General features: G+C 41.2%; 1 protein-coding gene across 1 annotated transcript in view; it reads right to left on the reverse strand.

Annotated features, from left to right (window-relative positions):
- LOC122552552 (immunoglobulin superfamily member 2-like) overlaps positions 1-26,840 on the reverse strand; it is a 1,022,215-nt gene that overhangs the window by 365,231 nt on the left and 630,144 nt on the right. The gene's annotated exons all lie outside the window — the stretch shown is intronic.

Consider the following 26,840-nt stretch of genomic DNA (forward strand, 5'->3'; position numbering starts at 1 on the left):
GTGGACCTGACGAGGGAGTCACGGAGGGAGTGGTCTTTTCGGAACGCTGATAGGGGAGGGAGGGAAATATATCACTGGTGGTGGGGTCCGTTTGGAGGTGGCGGAAATGGTGGCAGATGATACGTTGTACATGGAGGTTGGTGGGGTGGTAGGTGAGGACCAGTGGGGTTCTGTCCTGGTGGCGGTTGGAGGGGCGGGGCTCAAGGGCGGAGGAGCGGGAAGTGGAAGAGATGCGGTGGTGGGCATCGTCGACTACGTCTGGCGGGAAATTGCGGTCCTTGAAGAAGGAGGCCATCTGGGTTGTACGGTTTTGGAACTGGTCCTCCTGGGAGCAGATGTGGCGGAGACAAAGGAATTGGGAATATGGGTTGGCGTTTTTACAGGGGGCAGGGTGGGAGGAGGTGTAGTCTAGGTAGCTGTGGGAGTCGGTCGGTTTATAGTAAATGTAGTTACAATAATAATACAAGTTACAAGTTACAATAATAAGTAAAATTAAATCATACAAAATCATTTTTTTTGTTCCCCATTACTATTTCTCCAGCTAACCATCTTGTAGATATTTCACAAATTCTTTTCTTGAGATCCTGATTTTCTGAGTCCCCCTGCGTATTGAAGTCCCCTCCATGATTATGCCTATTTTGCATGCCTTTTCTATCTCCTGATTTATTTTCTTCCACAAATCCTGACTAATGCTAGGGTCTTTTTAACTTTGAGCTTCCTTAACTTTACCCACACAAATTCTACTCAATATCAGTTCAATTAATTTAATTTCCTGTGATCAAGGCAACTCAATATCACTTCATTTAATTTAATGTCCTGTGATCAAGGCAACCCCACACAGTCTGTCCATCTGCTTATCATTTCAATGGGAGGTGTATCCTTGGATATTTCATTCCCAGCCCTGGTCCCCTTGCAGCCACATTTATATGATAACCACAACGTCTTACCAACAATTTCAAACTGCGGTGCAATCTCATTTACCTTGTTTCAGACACTGAATGCAATATCCTCAGTCCAGCATTGACTGCTACCCTTCTCATAGTTCTCCCCTTATCTGCTATTTCTGAAGTTAGCCTATGTGTGAAAGACACTATATAATTGCACGTTGTTCCTGTTTAGTCAAGTTTGAGCGAATCCTATTTTGACCGGATATGGGTTTCAAATGTTGCAGATAGAGACTGTCAAGTGACATCATAAACGGCAAAGAACATAGTTGCTGCCTGTGTTTTGAGTGTATTTTCTTCTTGTTAACATCTTTGTCAACCATCACTGACAGAGTGAGTTCAGCAGATATTTTAAATTATGATTGATTTCACTGATATAACCAGATTTTGAATAAAATCTAATTATTTGACCATTAAACTGTGTGTCTGTGTTCTTGAGCTAATTAACTGAAAAGTATGACCCGGAGCTGCTGGCAGCTTGGGCACATTTGAGGTGACAAAGTTTTCCCCTCCCACATCACCCTAAACCACTGTGTATTCATGTGTTATCAACAACTGCCTTGGAATGAACAGCAACAGAAATGACAAATGGTTCTAGTCATTTGTTTGAGAGAAGCTGCTGCCCTTGAGATGTGTAACCAATGTCAGGGTCAGGGGACTGTGGCATGCTGGCAGTGTCTCTAACTGTAGACCACAAGATCAAATCCCACCCAGTGGCACAACACATTCCCACAAGTTGCTGAGAAATAATTTCAATGTATAAGGGCTGGCTCTGTATTTCACCAATGCAGTGTTCTGCTTGGTGATCTCCAGCTGTGACCACAATGAATGGCCGTGGGCTAATCACTCACTGTGATCCCTGGGTTTATTTTGGGGGATTCTCTACATTAACCCACTACATTTCTCCATTGTCCCCTCCCCTTTCAGGCTCTGCTTCAGTCAAAACCATTTGTTCAAGTTTCTGAGGCAAAGTCACACTGGACTGGAAATATTAACTCTGTTTCTGACACCATGGCTGCTGCCAGACCTGCTGCATCTTTCCAGCAATTTCCATTTGTTAAACAGATTTTTGTCTTCATGCTGCATTCCTTGATTGGTGATAACATTTCTTCATTTCCTCACTTTTGAAAAGTTTTGCCATCATTTCAGTGAGTACACACTGCTAATAAATAGCAGTTGTTATAAAGAGGAGGGGTTTAAGAACATAAGACCATAAGACATAGGAATGGAAGTAAGGCCATACGGCCCATCAAGTCCACTCTGCCATTCAATCATGGCTGATGGGCATTTCAACTCCACTTACCCGCATTTTCCCTGTAGCCCTTAATTCCTTGTGACATCAAGATTTATCAATCTAAATTGGGCCCAGTGTTTTTTTTAATAAGTGACCATTCACAGGGTTGCAGTAAATGTGTGAATTCTTGAAGGGAACATTCTAATTAGGTGCCACATTCTAATTAGTTCAAAGTCCTCTCTCTAGCCCTAGCTATTTAATTCACAAGCAACTGCTTGTGAGGAAATTACATTGAATAAGTCATTATCATCACTCCTGAAATAAACCTTTCTGATCAATGTTTAGAAAATCCAGCTAGTAATATTTTCCCTCAGAAGATAACAGCCATTGGTTTATTAGCCATGCTTCACCTTTACTGACACTCTAACTTCTTTACCTACTGAGAAACGAGGCATTAAAAAAGGTGCAATTGGCTAGGGCACTTTGTGTTTCACTGTTTTGACTGGACGTACAATAAACTGTGTAGACAAACATGGTTTCACTATGTTGAGATGATCAGTGGAACACTATTTGCTGTGACCCTGTCCCTCTGTGTTGTTTTGGAGAAGTTTAACTTGTTATAAAAGACCTCTCCATGGTTTGTGCTGCTTTGGGGTTTGTGTGAACTGTATAAGTTTGAACACTGAGAACTGGAGGTGAGTGTCACAAGAATAATTTATTACTATCTGAGGATTGTTTGATGCAGCTGACGCAGAACTCCACAGGCCGGGAACACAGACCTGAAAGCAGGGTATAAATAATTTTTGGCTCCAGCACTGATCCCAGTGAAACTCCTAAAGCTGCAAGTTACCAGTATGAAAATGTACCCTTTAACCTCACTCTCTGTCTTCTATTAGTTAACTAATCCTTTATCCATATTCATAAACTACCTTCAACACCATGGACTCTCAGTAAATAGCCTAATGTGTGGGACCTTATCAAAAGCTGACTGATAATCCCGCAATATTACATTCACTACTTCCTCTTTTTCAAAGGGAAAATACTGCAGATGAAGGAAACCTGAAGCAAACACAGGGAATGCTGGAGAAACTCAGTAGGTTTGGCAGTATCTGTAGCGAGAAAAACAGTGGGAACATTTCATCTTCAATCCAACTCTTCACAATGCTACGTTTGCCTGAAATTGGGCCATTATTTCAGTTATTTTGTTCTGAATATCATGTGCATTCAAGTAAAGAGTTGTTAACTTTGCCTTTTTAATATTATTTCTCCTGAGTACTGTATTCATTGCTGTTTTTCTGCTCCTGTCCTGCTCTGTAATGCTACTGCCTCCTCTTGTTTTGTCAGCCTCTGGACTCTTTTTCCTTAATCTTGCCACATTCTAATTAGTTCAAAGTCCTCTCTCTAACCCTAGCTATTTAATTCACCAGGACACTGGTCCCAGCCTGGTTCAAGTGAAGCCCATCTCAGAAGAACAGCTCCCTTTTACTCTAGTACTGGTACCAAAACTCTTGCCCCTCAGACCAAACTCTGAGCCACATATTGAACTGCTTGACTGTATTTACCCCGTGCCATTTTGCTGTCACTTAAAAGTCAGGAAATTCCTTACTGAAAATCAGAAACCTACACATGCAGCTATTGCTGCCTGATACAAAAGGAAAACAGGAAAAGTAGCTGAACCATGGCTTACATGGGAAATTAGAGACAATTTTAGATCCAAGGAAGAGGCAAACAAACTGGCTTGGGAAACAACAGCTCTGACAAGTGATTGATTAATGATTGATTAAAAACAGAAAATGATGCACGATAATATGCTTGAGGGGACCATAAAAACTGACAGTAAAGATTTCTGAAGGAATGGGAAGAGAAAAATATTTTTGAAGACTGCAAGAGATCTCCATGATGGAATTTATAATGGGGAACAAAAGGTGGCTGACCAACAAAATACAAACTTTGATTCTGTGTTCACAAAGGATAGAGGCAAAATATCAGAAATATTCAGGAACTCAGGGTTTAGTGAGAGGGAGGAACTGAATAAAATCAGGATGATAGAAAAATGATGTTGGGAAAATTGCTGGGATTGAAGGCTGATAAATCCACAGGCTAATAATATACATCACAGAGCATTCAAGTAATTTTCTGTAATTATCGTGGATTCATTCATCATTGAGTCATAGAATCATGCATTGCAGAAAAGACCCTTCAGTCCATTGAGGCTGCACTGACAATAATTACCGCTAAAGGCACTGTCATCCCAATTTCCTGCACTTGTCCCATATTTTTGGACATCTTCCAAAATTTTACAGACTCAAGAACACTTCCAAGGGATTAGTGGTTAACTGACATAACACCACTGTTTAATAAAAGGAGGCAGAGGAGAAACAGAGAATTATAGATCAGTCAGTATGACATTGATCGTGGAGAAAATGCTTTAGTCTATTGTAAAAAGATTAATAGGGCATTTAGAAAATTGAGTCAGCAGGGCTTTATGGCAGGGAAATCAAGCTTGACAAATCCTCTGGAATTCTTAGTTGATGTGATTTATAGAGATGATGATGGAAATGTAGTTTAATGGAACGCTTTTGAGAAAGTCCCACGAAAGATATTAACATGTAAAATTAAAGGACATAGGATTGGGGATTGTTTAGTGATGTGAATAGAGAACTGGTTAACAGACAGAAAACAAAGAGTCAGAACAATTGAGTGTTTTTCTGAATGGCAGCCAGTGGGATACTGCAGGGATCAATAATAGGACCACAGCTATTCCACAATATACATTAATGATTTAAACAAATCACATATAATATCTCCAAGTTTGCAGATGACACAGAGCTGGGTAGGAGGGTAAGCTGTGAAGAGGATGCAAAGATTCTTCAACGTGAATTTGACAGGCTGAGTGAGTGGGGAAATGCATGCCAGAGTCAGGTTAAAGTGGATAAATGTGAGATTATCCACTTTGGTTCAAAAACAGGAAGGCAAATTATTATCTGAAGGGTGATAGATTGGGAATGGGGAAGGTGTAATGAGACCGAGGCATCCTTGTACACCAGTCACTGAAGGGAAATGTTGCAGGAGCAGCAGGTAGTGGAGAAAGCAAATGGGAAGTTGGCCTCAACGAACAAAGAACACAGGAACAGGCCTGCACCAACACATAATACATTTATAAACAAGCAACCGCTTGGCTTTACATGGGCCTTTGTGTAAATATAGAAATTTAAGGATTCATTTAGCTTCTCAGTTTATTTCTTTAATATAAGCATTTTCACTCTGCCTTAAAATGATTTACCTTACTTTGAATGTCCAATAATAACTACTTTATCCCAGAATAGTGATTCAGATTGTTCCCCTTGTCGTCTCAGAGAGATTGTGTCTGGTTTACACAGGACTGAAGAACAATTTGGAGAGGGAGGAGAAGGATCCACTCATCATTGTCTTTGTTGGGACCACTGGATTTAGACACTGGATTTATTTAGGAAGTATGAAGGGAAGAAGGCAGCAACCAGGTGTTTCAGGGAAAAATAATCTCTGTGTTTATTTACAATATAAAAAGTAAGTCTAATATAAGAAATAAATGTAAATAAAATAAAAAGGGAAATTGACACAATCCAATTGACAGATGCCAGTAATACTATTACAGTATTAACTAGATTAAACATGAGAACCAAAAAGCAATAGTCTTGATTATAGAATCTTTAATCAGGATTACTACCCTCGGGGTCCCAATACACTGTCATTTCCTAGCTTTCCCTCCCTGTTGGCTCAGACAGAAACCTTAGGGTCTCGGGAGTTTCAGCTCACCGCTGAGGAGAATACTGTTTTGAAGTACAGCTGGCTGTTCCTGCTTGCCCTGCCTGGAGCCTGAGTGAAGACTGTAGACTGCGAGGGCCTCTCAGTTTGAGTTGAATCTGCTGATGCGGTACGGTGGGTAGTGGATCTATTAGGGCATGGTTTTCTTTCCTTTCTGCTGGTTTTCTGGGCCTGGGTTTCACCTCAGGATGTATCTGAGACCTGTGGTGTCAGTCAGGTTGCTGGTTTTGGGAGTTTGTCAGTTTTTGGGTTTGCTGTTTGTGGTTGGTCACTGTTGGTTCCCCTGGTTTGGAACAGGCCTGTGTCAGTGGCTCTTGGAATGAGCTGTTGGAATTCTTCTTCTGGAGATAGCTCTTTGGAACATTTCCGGGGATGCTTCTGACATCTGTCCTGGGGATCGCTCTCGGGGATGGCTGTCTTAGGTAAGTTTGGGACTTGCAATTATACAAATTGGGAACCCCTTATCTTCGTGCCAAATCTGTGCTTTTTGGTGTTTCTTTTGAAGTTAATTATTTTCCCAATTGTTCAGATTGTGTGTGAATGGATTTTGATTGGATTTGAATGTCTGGTATCTCTGTAGACCCCATGCTGTCTGTTCTGGGGAGCCTGTGGTATAAACGCAGCCTCATGCCAGAGTCTGTTTCAGTTGATTGCTCTCTCAGAGATAATATGTAAATTGTAAATCCAGGTTGGGCAAAGGTTCCAGGCAGCCATCTCAGATCTGTCGATTGGGTTTGTGTATTCGTCACAGAACTCATTCCAGCTTCCATTTACTTATTAAAAGTTTTGAAAAGACTAGAGTTTTGTCCAATACTTTAGATGATGGGATCTTTTGCTCGATCCTACATGGTAAAGATCCTGTCTCCAGAGAATGGAGGCAGAGACTCCCCAATTCCCCACAGTCTGAACCCCAGGACTCTTACCTGTGAAGAAGCCTCAGTGTGCTGAGGCTGGAGAGGCGGTTTCTCTGTTGATCTTTGGGGAAACCCTGCCCCTTTAAATGCTGCCTGGCTGCCTTTTCTAATGCAGCAGACCCTTCCCAGTTCCAATCCTCACATCTGCTGTGGATTGTCAGGAAGCCTCTCCCACTATGAATAGCCCAGGGAAGAGTGTGTGGCAAGTTAGCTTGTGTCAGACAACGGTTCGACAGTGTGAGCTCAACATGTCACTGTTATAGCAACATCTGTATTGCTGTTCTCTGCACACAGCGTCATTCTAACTATGTCATTCTAACTATCACAAATGTGTAGCCCAGTGGTGCACATTATTTCCCCTGGTGACTATATTTGTTGCTGTTTTAATGTGTCTGTATCCTCCATCTGTTTCTGTCCCACTCTGGCTAATGTTATTCGAATAGCTGACTTGTAATGCTGCTGTCTCCACTTGCTTTGGTAGCTTCTAGACTCTTTTTCCTGAATTCTGCCGCATTCTAATTAGTTTAAAGCCCTTTCTCCAGCCCTCGCTATTTAATTCACCAGGACACTGGTCCCAGCCTGATTCAAATGAAGACCGTCCAAGAAGGACAGTTACTCTAGTACTGGTATCAAAACCCTTTCCCCTCAGACTGAACTCTGAGCCATGTATTGAACTGCTTGACTGTATTTACCTTGTGTCAGTTTGCTGTGGCTCAGGCAGTAATCCAGAGATTCTTACCTTGGAGATTCTGCTTTATCATTTAGCTCCCATTTGGTCATAGTCTTTCAGTGTGACCTCCTTTCTTGTGCTCCCAGTGTCATTGGTCCCAACACAGACAATGATGAGTGAATCCTTCCCCTTCCTCTCCAAATTCTTCTCCAGTCCTGTGTAAACCAGACACAATCTCTCTGACATGACAAGGGGAACATTCCAAATCTTTAATCTGTGGTAAAGTAGCTAATATTGGACACTCATAGTAAGATAAATTGCTTTGAGGTGGAGTGAAAATTCTGATATTAAAGAAATAAACAGTCTGAGGAACTAAAAGAAGCCTTATGCTTCCATATTTACACAAAGGCTCATGCAAAGCCATGCACTTGTTAGTTTAGAAATGTATTATGTGTTGTCCTGTTCTTTGTTATTTGAGGCCAACTTCCAATTTGCTTTCTCTACTGCCTGCTGCTCCCACAACACTTGCTTTCAGTGACTGTCAAATTCACACTGAAACATCTTTGTATCCTCCTCACAGCTCACCCTCTCACTCAGCTTTGTGTCATTAGAAAACCTGGAGTCATTACATTTTGTTCCGTCATCTAAATCATTAATGTATGTTGTGAATAGCTGGGATGCTAGCACTGATCCCTGTGGTATCCCACTGGCTACCATTCAGAGAAACTGTCAACTATTCCCACTCTTTGTTTCGTGTCTGTTAACTAGTTCTCTATTCACATCTAAACTATCCCCAATCCTATGTCCTTTAATTTTACATGTTAATCTCTCCTGTGGTACTTTTTCAAAAGCATTCTGAACATTCCATTAAACTACATCAAACTCAGGGTTTATTGAGAGGGAGAAACTGAAGGATGAGGCTGAGTAGAGAAATGGTGTTGGGGAATTAGTTGGGATTAAAGGCTAGTAAATCCACAGGCTAATAATCTACATCACAGAGCATTTAAGTAAGTTTCTATAATTATCGTGGATTCATTCATCATTGAGCCATAGAGTCATACATTGCAGAAAAGGCCCTTCATGCTGTTGATGCTGCACTGACAATAACTACCAATAAAGGCACTGTAATCTCAATTTCCTGCATTTGTCCCATCTTCCAAGATTCTACAGACTCTAGAATACTCCCAAGAAATTAGAAGTTAGCTAAAATAACACCACTGTTTAATAAAGGGAGGCAGAGATAAAACAGAGAATTATAGATCAGTAAGTATGACATTGGTCGTGGAGAAAAAGCTTCAGTCTGTTGTAAAAAAGATTAAGAGGGCTTTTAGAAAATTGAGCCAGCAGGGCTTTACGACAGGGAAATCAAGCTTGACAAATCCACTAGAATTCTTAGTTGATGTGACTCACAGAGGTCATGATGTAGCTTGTGTCAGACAGTGTGAGCTCAACATGTCACTGTTGTAGCAACATGTGTATTGGTGTTACCAGCACACATGGCCTGGTAGCGAGGATATCAATCAAGAACAAACCATCACAACTAGTTCAGTCTGACAACCTGTTCCCTCTCTTTAATGTAGGACTGAGACTGCTTAGGTTAGATTCCCTACAGTATGGAAACAGACCCTTTGGCCCAAAATGTCCACACTGACCCTCCAAAGAGTAACCCACCCAGACCCATTCCCCTACATTTACCCCTAATTAATGCACCTATCGCTATGAGAAATTTAGCATGGCCAATTCACCTAACCTGCACATCTTTGAGACTGTGGGAGGAAACTGGAGCACCCGGAGGAAATCCACACAGACACAGGGAGAATGTGCAAACTCCACAGAGACAGTCGCCCAATGCTGGAATCGAACCCGGGTCCCTGGCACTGGGAGGCAGCAGTGCTAACTGCTGAGCCACTGTGCTGCTGGGAGAGTCTCTTTAATCCCTGGTGGGTATTTAGAACAATCAAACTGTTGCTAGTTTGTTGATATTTGTTTTGTTTGAAGATGTAACTGACTGAGTCCTTCTCCAGCTTCTAATCCTGCAACGTGTCGTTGAGGGTCACAAGGCCCAGTTACAGTGCGCCAGAATGAATTCCACAGTGACACGCATTGATGCTTATTGATACAGCAAGCAACGTTGGCATCAGAGGGTGTGGTTTTCAGACCATTATGTTTTTATTCAAACACAATGAAGTCCAGGATTCACTGAGTGATTCCACCCTACCAGAGACCTCTCCAGGAACACCTCCATTCTGACCATCACAAACACGTGGCCCAGAGTCACTGCGGTGCATTACTGCACAGTCTGGGAAAGATCTGTGGGACAGTAAGCCAGCTCATTGCAAACAGTAACATGACAATCAATTCCAACATTAAACTCTTGCCCAATGAATGAATGAGAGATCTATTTGTGATCAAGAAAATTACGGAGGTGATGGAGAGTGATCTGGAGAATGGATTCACTGTGAAGAGGAAGCTGAATTCAGGCTCAATATTGCTGGTTGGGGAGAGAAAGAGGTTTTTTTGGGCCAACGTGAGAAGAATTTTGTTGGAAACGTGGAGTTTCTCCTGGAAAATGAGTTATATTAATTCCATTCAACTCACAATAGTGTCAGTGCCATCAGGCTGGGTGAGCAGAGTCAGGTAGATTGTTCTGTGAGGCGCCACATCTGCAGGGGAATGCCCCAGGGATTGGGAATGAACCATAGAGCACAAAGGGGCACACACACCTCTCTTCATTCGAGAGGCAATTGGTTCGACCCAGCTTAAAGGGAACCACTCCACATTGAACACAGGGAAAGGGGAGGGGCTCACTCTCCATGATCTCCCATATCTGAGACTGGGAAAGAAGCTGAGATGTTGTCATTATTCCACATTATACTCAAGCCACCTGAGCCATCTGATTAGGGAAGAGTGATCATACTCTTCTATGACTTTCCAACATAATTAATTGGAGCTTTGTTTTGAATGTTGTTGGGAGCCTGGCTTCAGACCCCATCCTGGTTCAGGTAGCTCCTGGGACTTTCTCTTCTATTTGTCCCATTGTGGGGGAGTGGGCAGCCAATAGCAGATCAGATGTAATGCAGAGAGATGTGAGGATACTCGGATTGGATGGAGAAATAAGACAATTTTATTTAAATGTGAAATTCTCATAGGTGTGCAAGAGTATAATGTTTCAGGTAACATTAGAACCACCTTTTAAAGTTCTGTTACCAAAAGAAAATACTGAACAGAAATCCATATTAGGATGACACAAAAATATATGGACTATGAGAAACGGAAATATGGAACTGTTTGGCCATTTAAGGAGAGCTTCTTGATGGCATGTACTGTACCTTTAAGAGATAGTGAAAGCTGAAATCTGCCAAGCACCAGTTATGTGACTGACTAACAGTCGCAGAGTGTGTTGGAAAATGGAAAGATGTGACGTTTGGCTGTAACCTACTTACCTCAGTTGTTTTCACAGCAGTTCAAATCTAACAAATCAGTTTAAATTATTCCTCAATATACTAAAAGCCAATCAAATTCGAATTTTAGTGTTTTGATGACATCGAATGAATGAGACAATCTGATGTTTGGGGTATAACAAAAGCTTGCATTTTGGACAGTTAGCCAGAAAAAGCACCAACTGCTATTGAAAGACTGTTATTCATCACATTTTCCTGTCAAAGGCACCTTTTTTCATATGAAGCATCTTTTCAGCAGAAGACCAAAGAGGACCCAGGGAGATCCCCAAGCAGAGGAAGATCGACACTGGATATGACAGCCACTGCCTTGGTTTGAAAATTAAGTTGCTTTCTTAGATCTGTATATTGTTATCGAGTGTGAGCTAGATAACAAATCTTTAAGAGAAATGAGACTTAGAGTTGTAAATAGTTGTTACTTAGTGTCATAGAGTCATAGAGATGTACAGCATGGAAACAGACCCTTTGGTCCAAACCATTCATGCCGACCAGATATCCCAACCCAATCTAGTCCCACCTACCAGCACCCAGCCCATATCCCTCCAAACCCTTCCTATTCATATACCCATCCAAATGCCTCTTAAATGTTGTAATTGTACCAGCCTCCACCACTTCCTCTGGCAGCTCATTCCATACTCGTACCACCCTCTGCGTGAAAACGTTGCCCCTAAGGTCCCTTTTATATCTTTCCCCTCTCACCCTAAACCTCTAGTTCTGAACTCCCCAATCCCAGGGAAAAGATTTTGCCTATTTACCCTATCCATGCCCCTCAGAATTTTGTAAACCTTTAGCATTAAAGAATAAAATTGATATTTTTGTTACATCTTGGGATTGAGAGTTCTCTCTCACTCATACTTTCACAGATTATGAGGCAAGGTGAGTTTTCCTGTGTGTTTGGTTTAATTAGCAAAACATTTTAATGTTAATTCATAACAATTTGGGGCTTGGGGCCGGGATTTGGACAGATTTAGACAGATCCACTGTGAGACTTGGACAGATTTGAACAAATTTGGGGTAAAAGATACTAGCTGATGTAAACACTTGCTGATTGCTGTCCTATAACTTTAAATAAAATGTAGAGAAGACACTTTGTTTAATTTTGGTTATTTGTAGTTGGTTAAATTAAAAATGAGAGAAATGGCTCTTAAAATTGCTTAAGAGGTTCTGGGGTTTGAAGATGATTCTCAAATTTGCCAAGCAAGTTTAGAAAGAAAAGAACATAATTTTAGAATTAGCAGAGAGGTTAGAATTGGGTTGAACCAAGAACAAAAGTAAGGGAGTTACTCAAACACTTAAGTGTGTCAGAGATACAGACAAGTGCAGTCGAGGTAGAGAAACTTAAATTACAATTGAGGAAAATGGAGTTAGAAAATAAACAAAGGGAAAGAGAAGGGTGGGTCCTGGTGGTGGAAATTGAATAAAGATTGGTGCACTTTGTGTCTTTCACTGTGTCTCACACCTGCACACACACACCATGGGTGCTGGGGAAAAAATAAGCACTACCGCACTTAGGTGGTAGTGTGGGGGTTAAAGGGGAAAAAAAAAGAAAAAAAAAAAAAAAAAAAGGAAAAGGGAGGGGGGGGGGAGGGGGAAGAAAGAGAGAGAGAAGCAAGAGAGAGGAAAAAGAAAGAGAGAGAAGATTCTTAGCTGAGCTAAGCGAGGGAGAAAAAAACAGAAAGAGAGAATGAAAGAGAGAGAGAAGAAAGGGAGAGAGAAAAAAAATGACAATTTCAGAAGTTGCGACCTAGTCAGCAAAGTCAAGTTAACTGGATGGAGATGAAGAGAGAAGGTAGTGATACATACAAATATGATAAAACACTGCCACACTGTGATGAGAAAGATATTGAAGCCTTCTTCATTTCATTTGAAAAATTGGCTAGGCAGATGGAGTAGTGATAGGACTTGTGTGTAATGCTAGTTCAGACTAAACTGGAAGGCAGAGCTAGTGAGGTATTTGCAGTGCTGTCAGATGAGGAGTCAAAAGATTATGAAGAGATCAAAAAAGCTATTTTGAGTGCTTATGAATTGTTACCAGAAGTGTATAAACAGCAGTTCAGAAACATAAAGAAGGAATCAGGTCAAACTTGTGTTGAGTTCAAAAGAATTAAGCATAGTAATTTTGATAGGTGGATGCCGGCATTAAAAATTGATACGACCTATAAGGCTCTAAGAGAGATTTTTCTGCTGGAGCAGTGTAAAAACTCTCTTCCAGAGATGATAAGAATTCATGTGGCTGAAAAGAAAGTCCAAGAAGTGAGAAGAGGTGGACGATGAATATACATTGGTGCATAAGGCAATGTTTAGCCTCTAGCAAGAATTTCATCCTGTGAGGAATAGAATTTGGGAGAAGAGGAGATCTTACACTACAAAACAAAGAGTAGAGAAAACTGGTAATTGCTTACCACAGGTTAAAAAAGAAGCCCAAGAGAGTGAAAAGGAGGCGAAATAGAATGTGGTGTTTTCATTGTAATGGAGTGGGACACTGAAAATTACAGTGCCAGTGGTTTCAGAAGGGCACTGGGAGAAAGTGTTTTCACTGCCAGAAGGTGGCACATGTAAATTCACAGTGCTGGTCATCAAAGAAAGGCACTGTGGGAAATGATGTGGGAAAACAAACTCAACCAGTGGCATTAGTGAAAATAGGAAAAGGAAACTCCAAGAAAATTCAAGGAGCTGCAGGAGACTGCAAGCTTAGGTCGAGGCTGGGTACAGACTTAGTGCTTGATCTCTGTAAAGAATTCACCTCTGTGGGTAAAGTTTACTCAGAAAGAACAGGGGGAGAAGGGCAAGAAGTTACAATTTTGAGAGATACAGGATCTAACCAGTCTCTAATAGTAAGAGATAAACCTACTTGCACTTTATCTGATTTGTTACCCGAGAGTGTGGTAATTTGTTGGATAGATAGACAGAAGTTTCGCATTTTCCTGTATAAGAACAGGTTGGAGTGCTAACTCAAAGCTGGGAAAGTAACAGTGGGAGTGATTGACAGTGTGTTAGTTCCAGAAATGCAGTTCATTCTTGAGAATGACTTAGCAATCCAAGATGTAAGTGACATCCATTATTGTGGAGAAGCCAAGAAAGACCATGGAACTGAGGAGTTAAAAGAAAAATACTCCGGAATTTTCCCAGACTGTGTTGTAACAAGATTCCACTATCATAAGCCACAGCATGAAGCAAAGACTAAGAGAAGGATGAAGGAGTTAAAGTTCAGTTAGCAGACACCCTGTTTGATGTAATGGTGCAGGAAAAGCATGAACAGGCAGAGGGTCAGGCAGAAGTGATTAGTCATGGATAGCTGATGGACTTACAACAGAAAGACGAGACAATAAAAGATTTGAGTGTTGATGCATACTTAGAAAAGAGTGAGAGAATACTCTTGAGGGTTATTATCTTAAAGATGGAATCCTAAGACAAAAATGGAGACCACGGCAGGTTAGTGTAGAGGTCAAATGGGCCGAAATGCACCAGGTTGTGCTGCTGGTAGCATACAGATAGGAGGTGTTACAGGTAGCACATGAACTAAATGTTGGAGGTCACCTAGGTGTACAGAAGACTCAGGCTAAGGTACAAAAACATTTCTATTGGCCTTGAACACACAAGGATGTCATTAAATTTTGCTATACATGTCATACATGTTAAATGGTAGGTAAGATACAGGCAGTTGCCAATTCCTGCATTCCATGAACCTTTCATGTGGGTTATAATTGATTGTGTAGATCCCCTCCCAAGAACTAAAAGTGGAAACCAGCACTTGCTAACCATAACGGATATATTTATCAAATAATTCCATTATGGGGTATTAAGGCAAAAAGGGTGATGGGGTCGTTAGTAGCTTTCTTCACTTGGTATGATGTCACAATATTGGTTCTGTTACAAGGTTACTACATCCTTGATTTTTTTCAGAGGGTTGCAAAACAGCCAAAGCTCTGAAACAGCTGATTTGGTGAGGAGATGGATGGTTTATTGGGACCCTTGTTGTTTACCCTAACAGATTGTGCTTCAGACCAAAAGCTTGAAAGGTCTTTTGAAAATTATTGTAGCCAAGGGAGCGTATCCAGCTCTCTATCTGTGCAGTTCAGTTCAAAACTTTAGTCAGTTCATTTGCAGCAGGGGATGTGTGAAACAAGCTGCAGAATTCTCTCTCCTAACTGTAGGTAGCTGATTTTACCTTTTGTGTTCAGGGACATGTGCCTTGGGACTGTTGCAAGTATTTTTGGAACAGTATCATTAAGTCAGGTTGGGATACGATAAGTTAGGCGGTATTCTGTTTTGTGTTCTTTGTTTTTCATTCCAAAATTTTGTAATTAAATCTTACTTGTTTAAAACTTGTCAGATGTCCCACCTAATTTACACCAGGAATAACCACAGTACACCAAGCTAAACAAATAGCATAGTTAGTCTGGGCTACCTGCTTAAATGTTTTGAGGGGTCTAGCCAAGTCCATAACAGATTTGGAGCTGTTTGTGTGATTTAAGCAGTGAGTGGTAGGTGTTAGTGTCTTTTGATTTGAGTGTTGTTTTGGTTGGTTTAAACATATTTAAGATAGCAATGGCTCTTTCAATCATGACGGGGTACCTGGAGATGGAAGACATGCCTTGAGAGGTTTTACAAAAAGCAAATAAGACATGCTTTGAGAATTAACAGACAAGCTGTGGTTGAATTTACTTCATAATGTGAGGAAAGATGTAATGATTTCAGCAGTAGCCCAGATTTTAAATTGTTGGAAACACCATTAGGATCTATAGTGATGGCAAGAATTCAATTGAAAATGAAACAGCTTGACGTAGGAGTAAGAGAGAAGGAAAGGGCAGCAGAAATGAAGCAGTTTGAGTTAATTGGAAGAGAGAGAAAAAGGAAATGAACAAAGGGTTTTATCAGAAGAGAAACAAAAAGATAGAGAATCTGAGTTTCAGAAATTGATACTTAAAAAGGGAAGTCAGCATAAAAAAATGGAGACAAAGGTTGAAGGTACACTTAGTGAGGAAGAGAATGAGCATGAGCAAGCCCCTGACAGTCAAAAATCTGGTGAGAAACTGTTTAAGTTTGTTCAAGCATCGCCTAGACTTCATGAGAAGGATGTTGAAGCCTTTTTAATCTCATTTGAAAATGTAGCAAAGCACATGCAGTGGCCAGTGGCAATGTGGGTTTGGTTGATCCAAACCAAAATTGTAGGTAGAGCTAGAGAGGTATTCACATCACTGTCAGAGGAGGTATCTGAGGAGGATAGGTGAAAAAAGACAACTTAAGTGCATATCAATTGGTACCAGAAGCCAACAGACAACATTTCAGGAATGGGTGTAGGTTTGCTCGCTGAGCTGTAGGTTTGATATCCAAACGTTTCATTACCTGCTAGGTAACATCATTAGTGGCGACCTCCAAGTGAAGCGAAACTGTTGTCTCCTGCTTTCTATTTATATGTTTTCCTGGATGGGGTTCCTGGGGTTTGTGGTGATGTCATTTCCTGTCGTTTTCTGAGGGGTTGATAAGTGGTATCTAGATCTATGTGTTTGTTTATGACGTTGTGGTTCAGTGCCAGGCCTCTAAGAATTCTCTGGCATGTCTTTTATTAGCCTGTCCCAGGATAGATGTGTTGTCCCAGTCGAAATGGTGTTTTTTTTCATCCATGTGTCGGGCTACAAGGGAGAGACCGTCATGTCTTTTTTTTGTGGCTAGCTGGTGTTCATGTATCCTGGTGGCTAACTTTCTTCCTGTTTGTCCTACGTAGTGTTTGTAGCAGTCCTTGCATGGAATTTTGTAGATGACGTTGATTTTGTACTGGGTTAGTTTTTGTTTGAGAGTGTTGATGGGTTTGTGTGCTACTAGGATTCCGAGGGGTCTTAGTAGTCTGGCTGTCATTTCTGAGACTTCTTTGATGTATGGTAATGTGGTTAGGGTTTCTGGCTGTGTTAGGTCTGCTTGTCATGGTTTGTTCCTGAGGAATCTGCAGACTGTATTTTTTGAGTATCCATTCTTCTTGAATACGTTGTATAGGTAGTTCTTCTCTGTTTTCTGAAGTTTGTCTGTGCTGCAGTGTGTGGTGGCTCATTGGAATAGTGTTCTGATACAGCTTTGTTTGTGTGTGTTGGGATGTTTGCTGGTGTAGTTAAGTATTTGGTCAGTGTTTGTCGGTTTTCTGTATACGCAGGTTTGTAGTTCTCACAAAGCTAGCTTTTCACAAAGCAAGTCCCTTTTTTTGCTAAAAGCTGTTTCTTGGCTCAAAGATACTCTGCCTTGTTTTTTTTTCAGACAGGTAATAAACAAGGCCAAGCTCCAATTAAACCCGTTTGGTACAGAGATGAAAAGGATTTTGAGAGGCCTTTTGTTGATATGTAAACAGATGAGACTTCAGGCCTAAGTGGTCATGTTTTAGAAGTGACCTGTATAATGAAAGGGGAGTGGTCAGCTCTCTAGCTGAGCAGTTTAGTTCAGTCTTGAACTAGTGAGTTGTTCAACATGGAGCTGTGTGGAAACTCCCTCTCTCTCTTTCTGCCCTTCAACTTCTACCTGGGAGCATATGTTCCATTTATACTGGTTTTTAAAGGGAACTTTCTTATTGGGACTGTTGTGTATATTCAGAACAGCAAAATTAAGTCTATTTTGGATAGACTGAGTTCTGTAGGGGTTCTTTATTCTGTTCTTTGTGTTTCATTGTGTAATTTTGTGAATACATTTTTGCCTGATTTAAAATCCAGTAGTCAGCTTAGCTAACTTAATCTGGGTAATTTTCACTGTACACTTACCGAAACAAATTGTAAAGTTATGGTCTGAGATGCCTCCTTAAGAATATTTTGAGTGACCAGGCTTAGTCCACAACAGCTTCCTGAATCAATTTCAATCCCTGATGGATGAAAGTTGGGGAAAAGAGAAATCCTCATGTGGAAAGGGTAAGGCAGATCTCAGTGAAGATCATAAGGAGAACTCACCACAGGGTAAAAACGAAACACTTGAGGGGGACAAAGAAGGTAAAAAGCTCCAGTATTTTCATTGCAATAACGTAGGACATATGAAATCACAGTGATAGTGGGCTAGGAAAAGCACAGGAAATACAGACGTGGGAAAACAGGACAAATCCAGAAGTTTCATTGGCATGGTAACAGAAAGCACAGTGGAAGCAAGATAGCTACAGAGTACACAAGCTGATCACAGTTGGTTAAAGAGGAAGTGCCAGATCTGCTTAAAAATATGCCTACAAAGGTAAAGTTTATTCATATAGGCCAGAGAAGCAGGTAAAGAGGTTGCAACATTTAAGAACAGAGGATCCTCTTGGTCTGTAATGCTGAAGGATGAAGAGATATGTACTCCTGGAGGACTATTGCCAGAAAAGGTACTGCTAACAGGAATTCAGTTGAAACAAAAAACACTCAATTATGTAAAGTGAGGTTAGAGTGTACAGAAAAGAGTGGAGAATTTGTGGTAGGAGTAGTGGACAAACACTCAACTTCAGGAGTACATTTGTCCTTGCAAATGTTATAGCTGATTCACTGATAGGCATGCTGTCTACTCTAGTTTAAAAGCCAGTAGAGATCCAGGCAACTGAAGCAATGCAGGATGCCTATCCAGGAATCTTCCCTGATTAGAGTCATAGAGTCATAGAGATGTACAGAATGGAAACAAACCCTTCGGTCCAACCTGTCCACGTCGTCCAGATATCCCAACTCAATCTGCCAGCACCCGGCCCATATCCCTCCAAACTCTTCCTATTCATATACCCATCTAAATGCCTCTTCAATTTTGCAATTGTTCCAGCCTCTACCACATCCTCTGGCAGCTCATTCCATACATGTACCACCCTCTGCGTGAAAAAGTTGTCCCTTAGGTCTCTTTTATATCTTTCCGCTCTCATCCTAAACCTATGCCCTCTAGTTCTGGCCTCCCCGATTCCAGGGAAAAGACTTTGTCTTTTTATCCTATCCATGCCCCTCATAATTTTGTAAACCTCAATAAGGTCACCCCTCAGCCTCTGATACTCCAGGGAAAATAGCCCCAGCCTGTTCAGCCTCTCCCTATAGCTCAAATCCTCCAACCCTGGCAACATCCTTGTAAGTCTTTTCTGAACCCTTTCAAGTTTCACAACATCTTTCCGATAGGAAGGAGACCAGAATTGCATGCAATAATCCAACAGTGGCCTAACCAATGTCCTGTACAGCTCAACATGACCTCCCAACCCCTGTATTCAATACTCTGACCAATAAAGGAAAGCATACCAAACGCCTTCTTCACTGTCCTATCAACTTGCGACTCCACTTTCAAGGAGCTATGAGCCTGCACTCCAAGGTCTCTTTGTTCAGCAACACTCCCTAGGACCTTACCATTAAGTGTATAAGTCTTGTGGCACTCCACTGGTCACAGGCCTCCAGTCAGAAAAACAACCCTCCACCACCACCCTCTGGCTCTACCTTTGAGCCAGTTCTGTATCCAAATGGCTAGTTCTCCCTTTATTCCATGAGATCTAACCTTGCTAATCAGTCTCCCATGTGGAACCTTGTCAAACTCCAAGGAACAGGAGAATCGACGTTTTGGGTTCCTAAAGAAGGGCTTATGCCCAAAACGTCGATTCTCCTGTTCCTTGGATGCTGCCTGACCTGCTGCGCTTTTCCAGCAACACATTTTCAGCTCTGATCTCCAGCATCTGCAGTCCTCACTTTCTCCTCGAACCTTGTCAAACACCTTACTGAAGTCAAAGATCACAGAGCCCCAAGCTGAAGCTAGAGAGATCAAAGCATACAGAAGTAGCATTAGCAGAGACTGTGTTCAGTTATGCAAGTGGGACAGAACAGGAGCAAATACCTAAACATGCAAGTAACTTTAGCTCTGCTGAGCTCATTGAGTTACAGCAGAATGATGAAAATTTAAAGCAGTTGTATCAAAAGACATGCACAGTAAATGAGTCTGAATTCATCACTGTGTGTTATTACCTGAAAAATGTTGTCTTAATGAGGAAATAGAGACCATTACATAGTTAGGTAGATGAGAAATGGCCAGAAATTCGTCAAATTGGATTGCCAATGGGGTTTAGAAAGGAGGTATTGTGAGTGGTGCATGAGCTACCACTTGAGGTCATTTAGGAGTGAGGAAAACACAGGCTAAAATACAAAACATTTTTACTGGCCTGAAATGCACGAGGATGTAATTGAATTTTGCCAGACATGTCATACATGTCAGGTAATTGGGAAACCACAGGCAGTAATAAAACCTGAACCTTTAATACCTATTCCTGCATTTGAGGAATCTTTTACAAAAGTCTTGATTGATCGCATGGGTCCCCTCCCTCAAACAAAATGTGGAAATCAGAATTTGTTAACAATAATGGATGTATTGATCAGATTTCCAGAGGCCATTCCATTATGCAATACCACAGCTGAAACGATTGTGGAGGAATTACTCAAGTGTTAAATGCAATACAGACTACCAATAGAGATACTGTCAGATCAAGTGTTAAACTTCACATCTAAACTATTAAAGGAAGTTATGGACAGCTTAGGCATAAAACGATTCAAATCTACTGTGTACCATCCAGAGTCGCAGGGAGCACTAAAAAGATGACAGCAAACACTAAAGGCCATGTTGAGGGCTTATAGTCAGGATTATCCAGATGATTGGGATAATGGTATTCAGTTTGTGCTTATTGTGATATAGATGCACCAAATGAATCGGCCAAATTTGGTCCATTTTAATTAGTTTTTAGATGTGAAGTGAGATGCTTTTCAGAGGGTCATAAAGCAACCAGGCTCTGAGTTGGTGCAGAAATGAAAGGTTTATTGGGGCCTTTGTTGTTTGCCCCTAACAGATGGTTCTTCTGACCAAAAGCTTGAAAGGTCTTTTGAAAAACTGGTACAACCAAGGGGTCATGGTGTTCTCTCTAGCTGTGCAGGTCAGTTCAGAACTGTAGTCAGATCAGTTGCAGCAGTGGATGTATGAGACAGGCTGCTGAATTATTTCTCCTTCTAACTGTAAGCCTCTCCCTGATTTTACTTTTGTGCTAAGGGACATGTGTATTGGACTGTTTCACATATTTTTTGGACATTATCATTAAGTTGGGTTTGGATAGGATAAGTTAGGCAGTATTCTGTTTTCTGTTTTTGGTGTTTCATTCTGTAATTTTGTCAATGAATATTGTGTGGTTAAAATCTGGCAGATGACTGAGAATTTACACTGGGAATATCCACAATACATCTCGCTAAGCAACTAACAAAGTTAAGGTCTGGGCTACTTGCTTAAAAATGTTTTGAGGGGTCTTGTCTAGTCCATAATAAGTGGGCTATCCAGAGAGATTCAATCAGACCAAAACTCTAAATTTAATGATAGGCTCCTTAAGGATGTCAAGGATAGCTTAGGCACATAGCCCTTTAAATCAAGTGCATATCATCCTGAATCCCATGGACCTTCAGAAAGGTGGCATCAGACCCTGAAGACTATATTAAGAGCATACTGTCAGGATTACTTGAATGATTGGGATAAAAATATCACATTTGTTTTGTTTCCCATTAGTGATGCCCCAAACAAATCAACTCTGTTTATTCCCTTCGAGTTAATTTTCGACCATGAAGTGAGAGGCCCTTTGAATTTAATTAAAGAGAAATTGACAGGACCAAAGTCAGAGATCCGACGTTTGGATGATGTATTGGAGGTGAAGGTAGATTAAATCGGATAGGTGAGTAAGCCAAACAGCACCTGAAGTGGGCACAGCATAAAATGAAGCAGGTTTCAGATAAAAACTCTGAAATTTGGACATTTTACCATGCTGATGAGATATTAGTATTGTTGGCAGTGATAGAAGATCCCTTCAAAGCCAGATTTAGGGGTCCCTATCAAATTGAGAAAACGTTGTGTCAAATAAACTATCTGGTAAAGATGCTGGATAGTTAAAAACTCTATTGCATATGTCATGTGAAGATTTTGAAACCTTGTTATAATAGAGAGAAGGAACTGGAGAAACAGATGTAAGTTACTGCCCTGCAGAGTGAGGAATCAAATTCAGATGTCATGGAGTTTGATGTGCCTCAAAATGTGCTAAACAATGAGGATATCTTTGAGGAGCGGGATAGGTTAGTAAGCTGTCTCAGGAGCTAAAAAAGCTGTTGGAAGGTTTCTTGCAGTAATATGAGGGCGTATGTAAGACTCAGATGAGGACGACTAATGCTATTGTGCAAGAGGTAGAAGTAGGAAATGCTGTTCCGATAAAACAACACCCCTACAGACTTAATCCTTTCAATGCCAGGCATGTCCAGATGGAAGTCGATGTGACCCTCAACTATGATATCGCTGCTGTGGTTCTGTTCGCCGAGCTGGAAGTTTTTGTTGCAAACGTTTCGTCCCCTGTCTAGGTGACATCCTCAGTGCTTGGGAGCCACCTGTGAAGCACTTCTGTGGTGTTTCCTCCGGCATTTATAGTGGCCTGTCCCTGCCGCTTCCAGTTGTCAGTTTCAGCTGTCCGCTGTAGTGGCCGGTATATTGGGTCCAGGTCGATGTGTTTGTTGATGGAGTTTGCGGATGAGTGCCATGCTTCTAGGAATTCCCTGGCTGTTCTTTGTTTGGCTTGCCCTATAATGGTAGTGTTGTCCCAGTCAAATTCATGTTGCTTGTCGTCTGCGTGTGTGGCTACTAAGGATAGCTGGTCGTGTCGTTTTGTGGCTAGTTGATGTTCGTGGATGCGGATCGTTAGCTGTCTTCCTGTTGTCCTATATAGTGTTTTGTGCTGTCCTTGCATGGGATTTTGTACACTACATTAGTTTTGCTCATGCTGGGTATGATATCATTGAACTGAATCAGAATGAGTGGAGTTTGCTGATTGTGTTAGTTCCCAAACCTGATGGGACTCCATGATTTTGTGTGGATTATCAGGAGGTCAACACTATACAAAAATCTGAGTCATACCCAATACCAAGATTGCAGGACTGTATAGAGAAAGTTGGATGAGCCAGATACATCTCACAGTTGAATTTACTGCGTGGTTATTGACAGGTACCTTTATCAGAGAAACATAGAACATAGAACAACAGAGCGCAGAACAGGCCCTTCGGCCCTCGATGTTGCGCCGACCTATGAATAATTCTCAATTTGTCCCCCCTACACTATCCCAAAATCATCCATGTGCTTATCTAAAGATTGTCTAAATCTCCCTAATGTGGTTGAGTTAACTACATTGGCAGGTTGGGCATTCAACGCCCTTACCACTCTCTGCGTAAATAACCTGCATCTGACATTGTTCTTAAATCTATGACACCTCAGTTTGTAGTTATGCACTCTCATACAAGCTGGTATCATCATCCTAGGAAAATGTCTTTCACTGTCTATCCTATCTAATCCTCTGATCATCTTATATGTCTCTATTAAATCCCCCCTTAGCCTTCTTCTTTCCAATCAGAACAGACCCAAGTCTCTCAGCCTCTCCTCATAACACCTTCCCTCCAGACCAGGCAACGTCCTGGTAAATCTCCTCTGCACTTTTTCCAATGCTTCCACATCCTTCCTGTAGTGGGGTGACCAGAACTGTACACAATATTCCAAGTGTGGCCACACCTGCGTTTTGTATAATTGCAGCATGATATTGCGGTCCCAGAACTCAATCCCTCTCGCAATGAAACCTCACACACTGTATGCCTTCTTAACAGCACTATCCACCTGGCTGGCAACTTTCAGAGATCTGTGTACATGGACTCCAAGATCCCTCTGCACATCCACATTATCAAGAATCTTTCCATTGACCCAATACTCTGCCTTCCTTTTATTCTTCCCAAAGTGCATTACTAAATTTAGATGAATGTTCTATGTATTTCATGGTAATATGGTTAAGAATTAGAAAAAAAATGAAGGCATCTTTTCATTATGATGGTTCATTTTTTTCTTAAGGGTGAAGGTGTTATGAAGTTGAAGGTGTGTACTGTACCTTTAAGAGATAGTGAAAGCTTAAAGCTGGCAAGTACCTGTCTTGTGACTGACTAAGAGTCACGGAGTGTGTTGGAAAAAGGAAAGATGTAACATTGGCTGTAACCTCGGTACTTCAGCTGTTTTCACATCAGTTTGAATTTAACCAATCAATTTAAACTATGCCCCAAGATATTAAAACTCAATCAAATTTGAATTTTAATGCTTTGACATCATCAAACTAATGAGACTTTAACATTGAATCGGAGATCAGAAAAGAGACAAATTTGCTGTATTGTTGATTCATTACACATTTAGTATGACTCATTGTTAATTGGGACTTGATTGCTAGTACACTCCCCCCTTTTGAGTCTAAGCACTGTGATGTAAGTGTGTGGTTTCTATATGACTTTAATACCATTTAGTTTGGAATTTGGAGTTTGAATGAGTGACATGTCAGTTTTGGTCTCTCTGAGATTCAAAGATTAAAGTGTGAATTTTTCTGGAGTTGTAGTGTTCTCGAGTCTTTGAATCCCTCAGCATGGAAACAGACCCTTTAGTTAGCCCAGATCAGACATCCTAAATTGACAGTTCTTGAAGCGCAAATGGGAATTTGTTTGCATTGGGAGAGATTTTATGAGTGGACAAAATAAACATTGATCTCATTAGGATGCTTTTATGTTGATGGAATTATTTGTTTTTTTGTTTGGGAGAAATGCAAATTGCCTGGAAACCCTAATTATTTCAGTTCAGAGGGTCCTGGTGTGAATTAGATGTATAAAACACTTTCTCCTGATGGAAGATGATGATTTTGGACCACTAATAAATAGGGGACTTCAGTATGAACAGTTTAATTTTTGTAATTCCAGACCAAAAGTGACTGATCAGTCACTCAAATGGTTTATTTGTAGCTGAGAATTTCTGTATTATTGTTGAATGCAAATCTTCAGCTTTGTGTGTTTGCTTCTCAATGAAAGACCAGCATGTTTTATGCAAAAACACCCAAACCAAGTTTCACTGTGGAGTCAGACTTGTCCAATGCTAAAATCAACTGAGAACATAATGACACATCTCAAAGTGACAGTCAGATCCCATTATTGGAGCTGATCATACGGTCCTGTAGTACTCTATGGAAATAGCAGCTCACAGGCAAAGAAATGGACATGCATTATCTGTGTCCCTGGACACCAAGGGATGGCTACAACCACACACTAGGCATAGCTGGGATAACGTCCACTGGCCACTTCCTGCAACTGTCATTGGCTGCCTTGTCCAAGCCCAACAATTGGTGGACTGGGAGATTCTCTGTTCATGCCAACATTCTGAGATGAAAGCCAATATATCCTGGAATAGAGGTGGCTGGTGGTACCGCATGGGACAGGATCTTTGGGAGCTGATGCAAGATGTGTGTATCTAAGAAGCTGGATTCTGGCTCTCCAAGCAGCTTCAGAGCACAGGGCAACATGGGATCAGTGAGTAATTAGGAGATCTCCAATGCCGGGGATACCCAGTCTTAGTGAATACTTGGGGGCACTGTGTACATGGCAGTGGGACAGTTGTGAGGAATCAGGCTCAGGGAAAAGTGATCATTCCAAGGAAAGCAGTGAGCAGTATAGGCAGGGAATGAGAGAGCTTCCCACAAGATGCTGCAGTATCTGACCAATGAGTGGGTCAACAGAGATCATCAAACATAGAACATGGAACAGTACAGAACAGGAACAGGCCATTTGACCCACTATGATATGCCAAACATGACACTAAAATGAAACTAATTCCTTCTGCCTGTACTTGATCCATATCTCTCTATTCCTTGCATGTTCATTTGCTTATCCAAAGGTCCTTCAAATGGCCCTATATTACCTACCTCAGCTACCTTCTGGCAATGCATTGCAGACTTCTACCACTCTTTGTGTAAAAAGCTTGCCCTTCACATCTTCTTTGAACTTTCTCCCTCTCACCTTATATACATGCACCCTAGTATTATGCATTTCAACTCTGGGAAAAGTTTCTGACCGTTAAGGCTATCTATGGATCTCATCATTTTATATTATCAAGATTTCTATCAAGGTTCCCCTCAGCCTCCCCCAGAAAAAAAACAGTGTGTTTTTCTAGCCTCTCCTTATAGTTCATACCCGAAAATCCAGGCAGCATCCTGGTAAACCGCTTCTGCACCCTTGCCAAAGCGTACATGACCTTTTTGTTATGTAGCAACCAGATATGAATACAATACTTTAAATGTGGCCGAATCAAAATTTTATAAAGTTGCAACATGACATTCTGACCCCTGTACTCAATTCTCCAACTGATAAAGGCAAGCATGTTATATGCCTTCTTTAGAAACAAAAAAAAAACTGCGGATGCTGGAATCTAAAGTAAACAAGCAGGAGGCTGGAAGAACACGGAAAGCCAGGCAACACCAGGAGATAGAGAAGTCAACGTTTTGGGTGTAATCCTTCTTCAGGACCTTCCTTACGCCTTCTTTAGTGCCCTATCTACTCGTGTGGCCACATTTTAGGGAGCGATGGACTTGAACCCCAAGATCCTTCTGTACATCAATGTTGTTCAGGGTCCTGCCATCAACTGTATACTTTTCCTTAACCTTTGATTTCCCAAAGTGCAGCACCTCAAACTTGCCCAGATTAAACTCCAACTGCCATTTCTCCACCCATATCTGCATTGTATCCTTTGAAATATTCGACACTATCCACAACTCCAACAATTTTTATATCTGCTGCAAATTTACTAACCCACCCATCTACATTTTCATTTAAGTCATTTATTCATATCATAAACAGCACAGTCCCAGAATGGATCCCTGTGGAACACCAATAGTTATGGAAATCCAGCCTGAAGAACACCATTCCACCACTACGCTCTGCTTTCTATGGGCAAGCCAATTCTGAATCAACGTGGCCAAGTCACCATAGATCCCATGCATATTAATCTGCTGGA

This window comes from Chiloscyllium plagiosum, chromosome 9 (assembly GCF_004010195.1).
Source record: "Chiloscyllium plagiosum isolate BGI_BamShark_2017 chromosome 9, ASM401019v2, whole genome shotgun sequence".
Taxonomy (NCBI): domain Eukaryota; kingdom Metazoa; phylum Chordata; class Chondrichthyes; order Orectolobiformes; family Hemiscylliidae; genus Chiloscyllium; species Chiloscyllium plagiosum.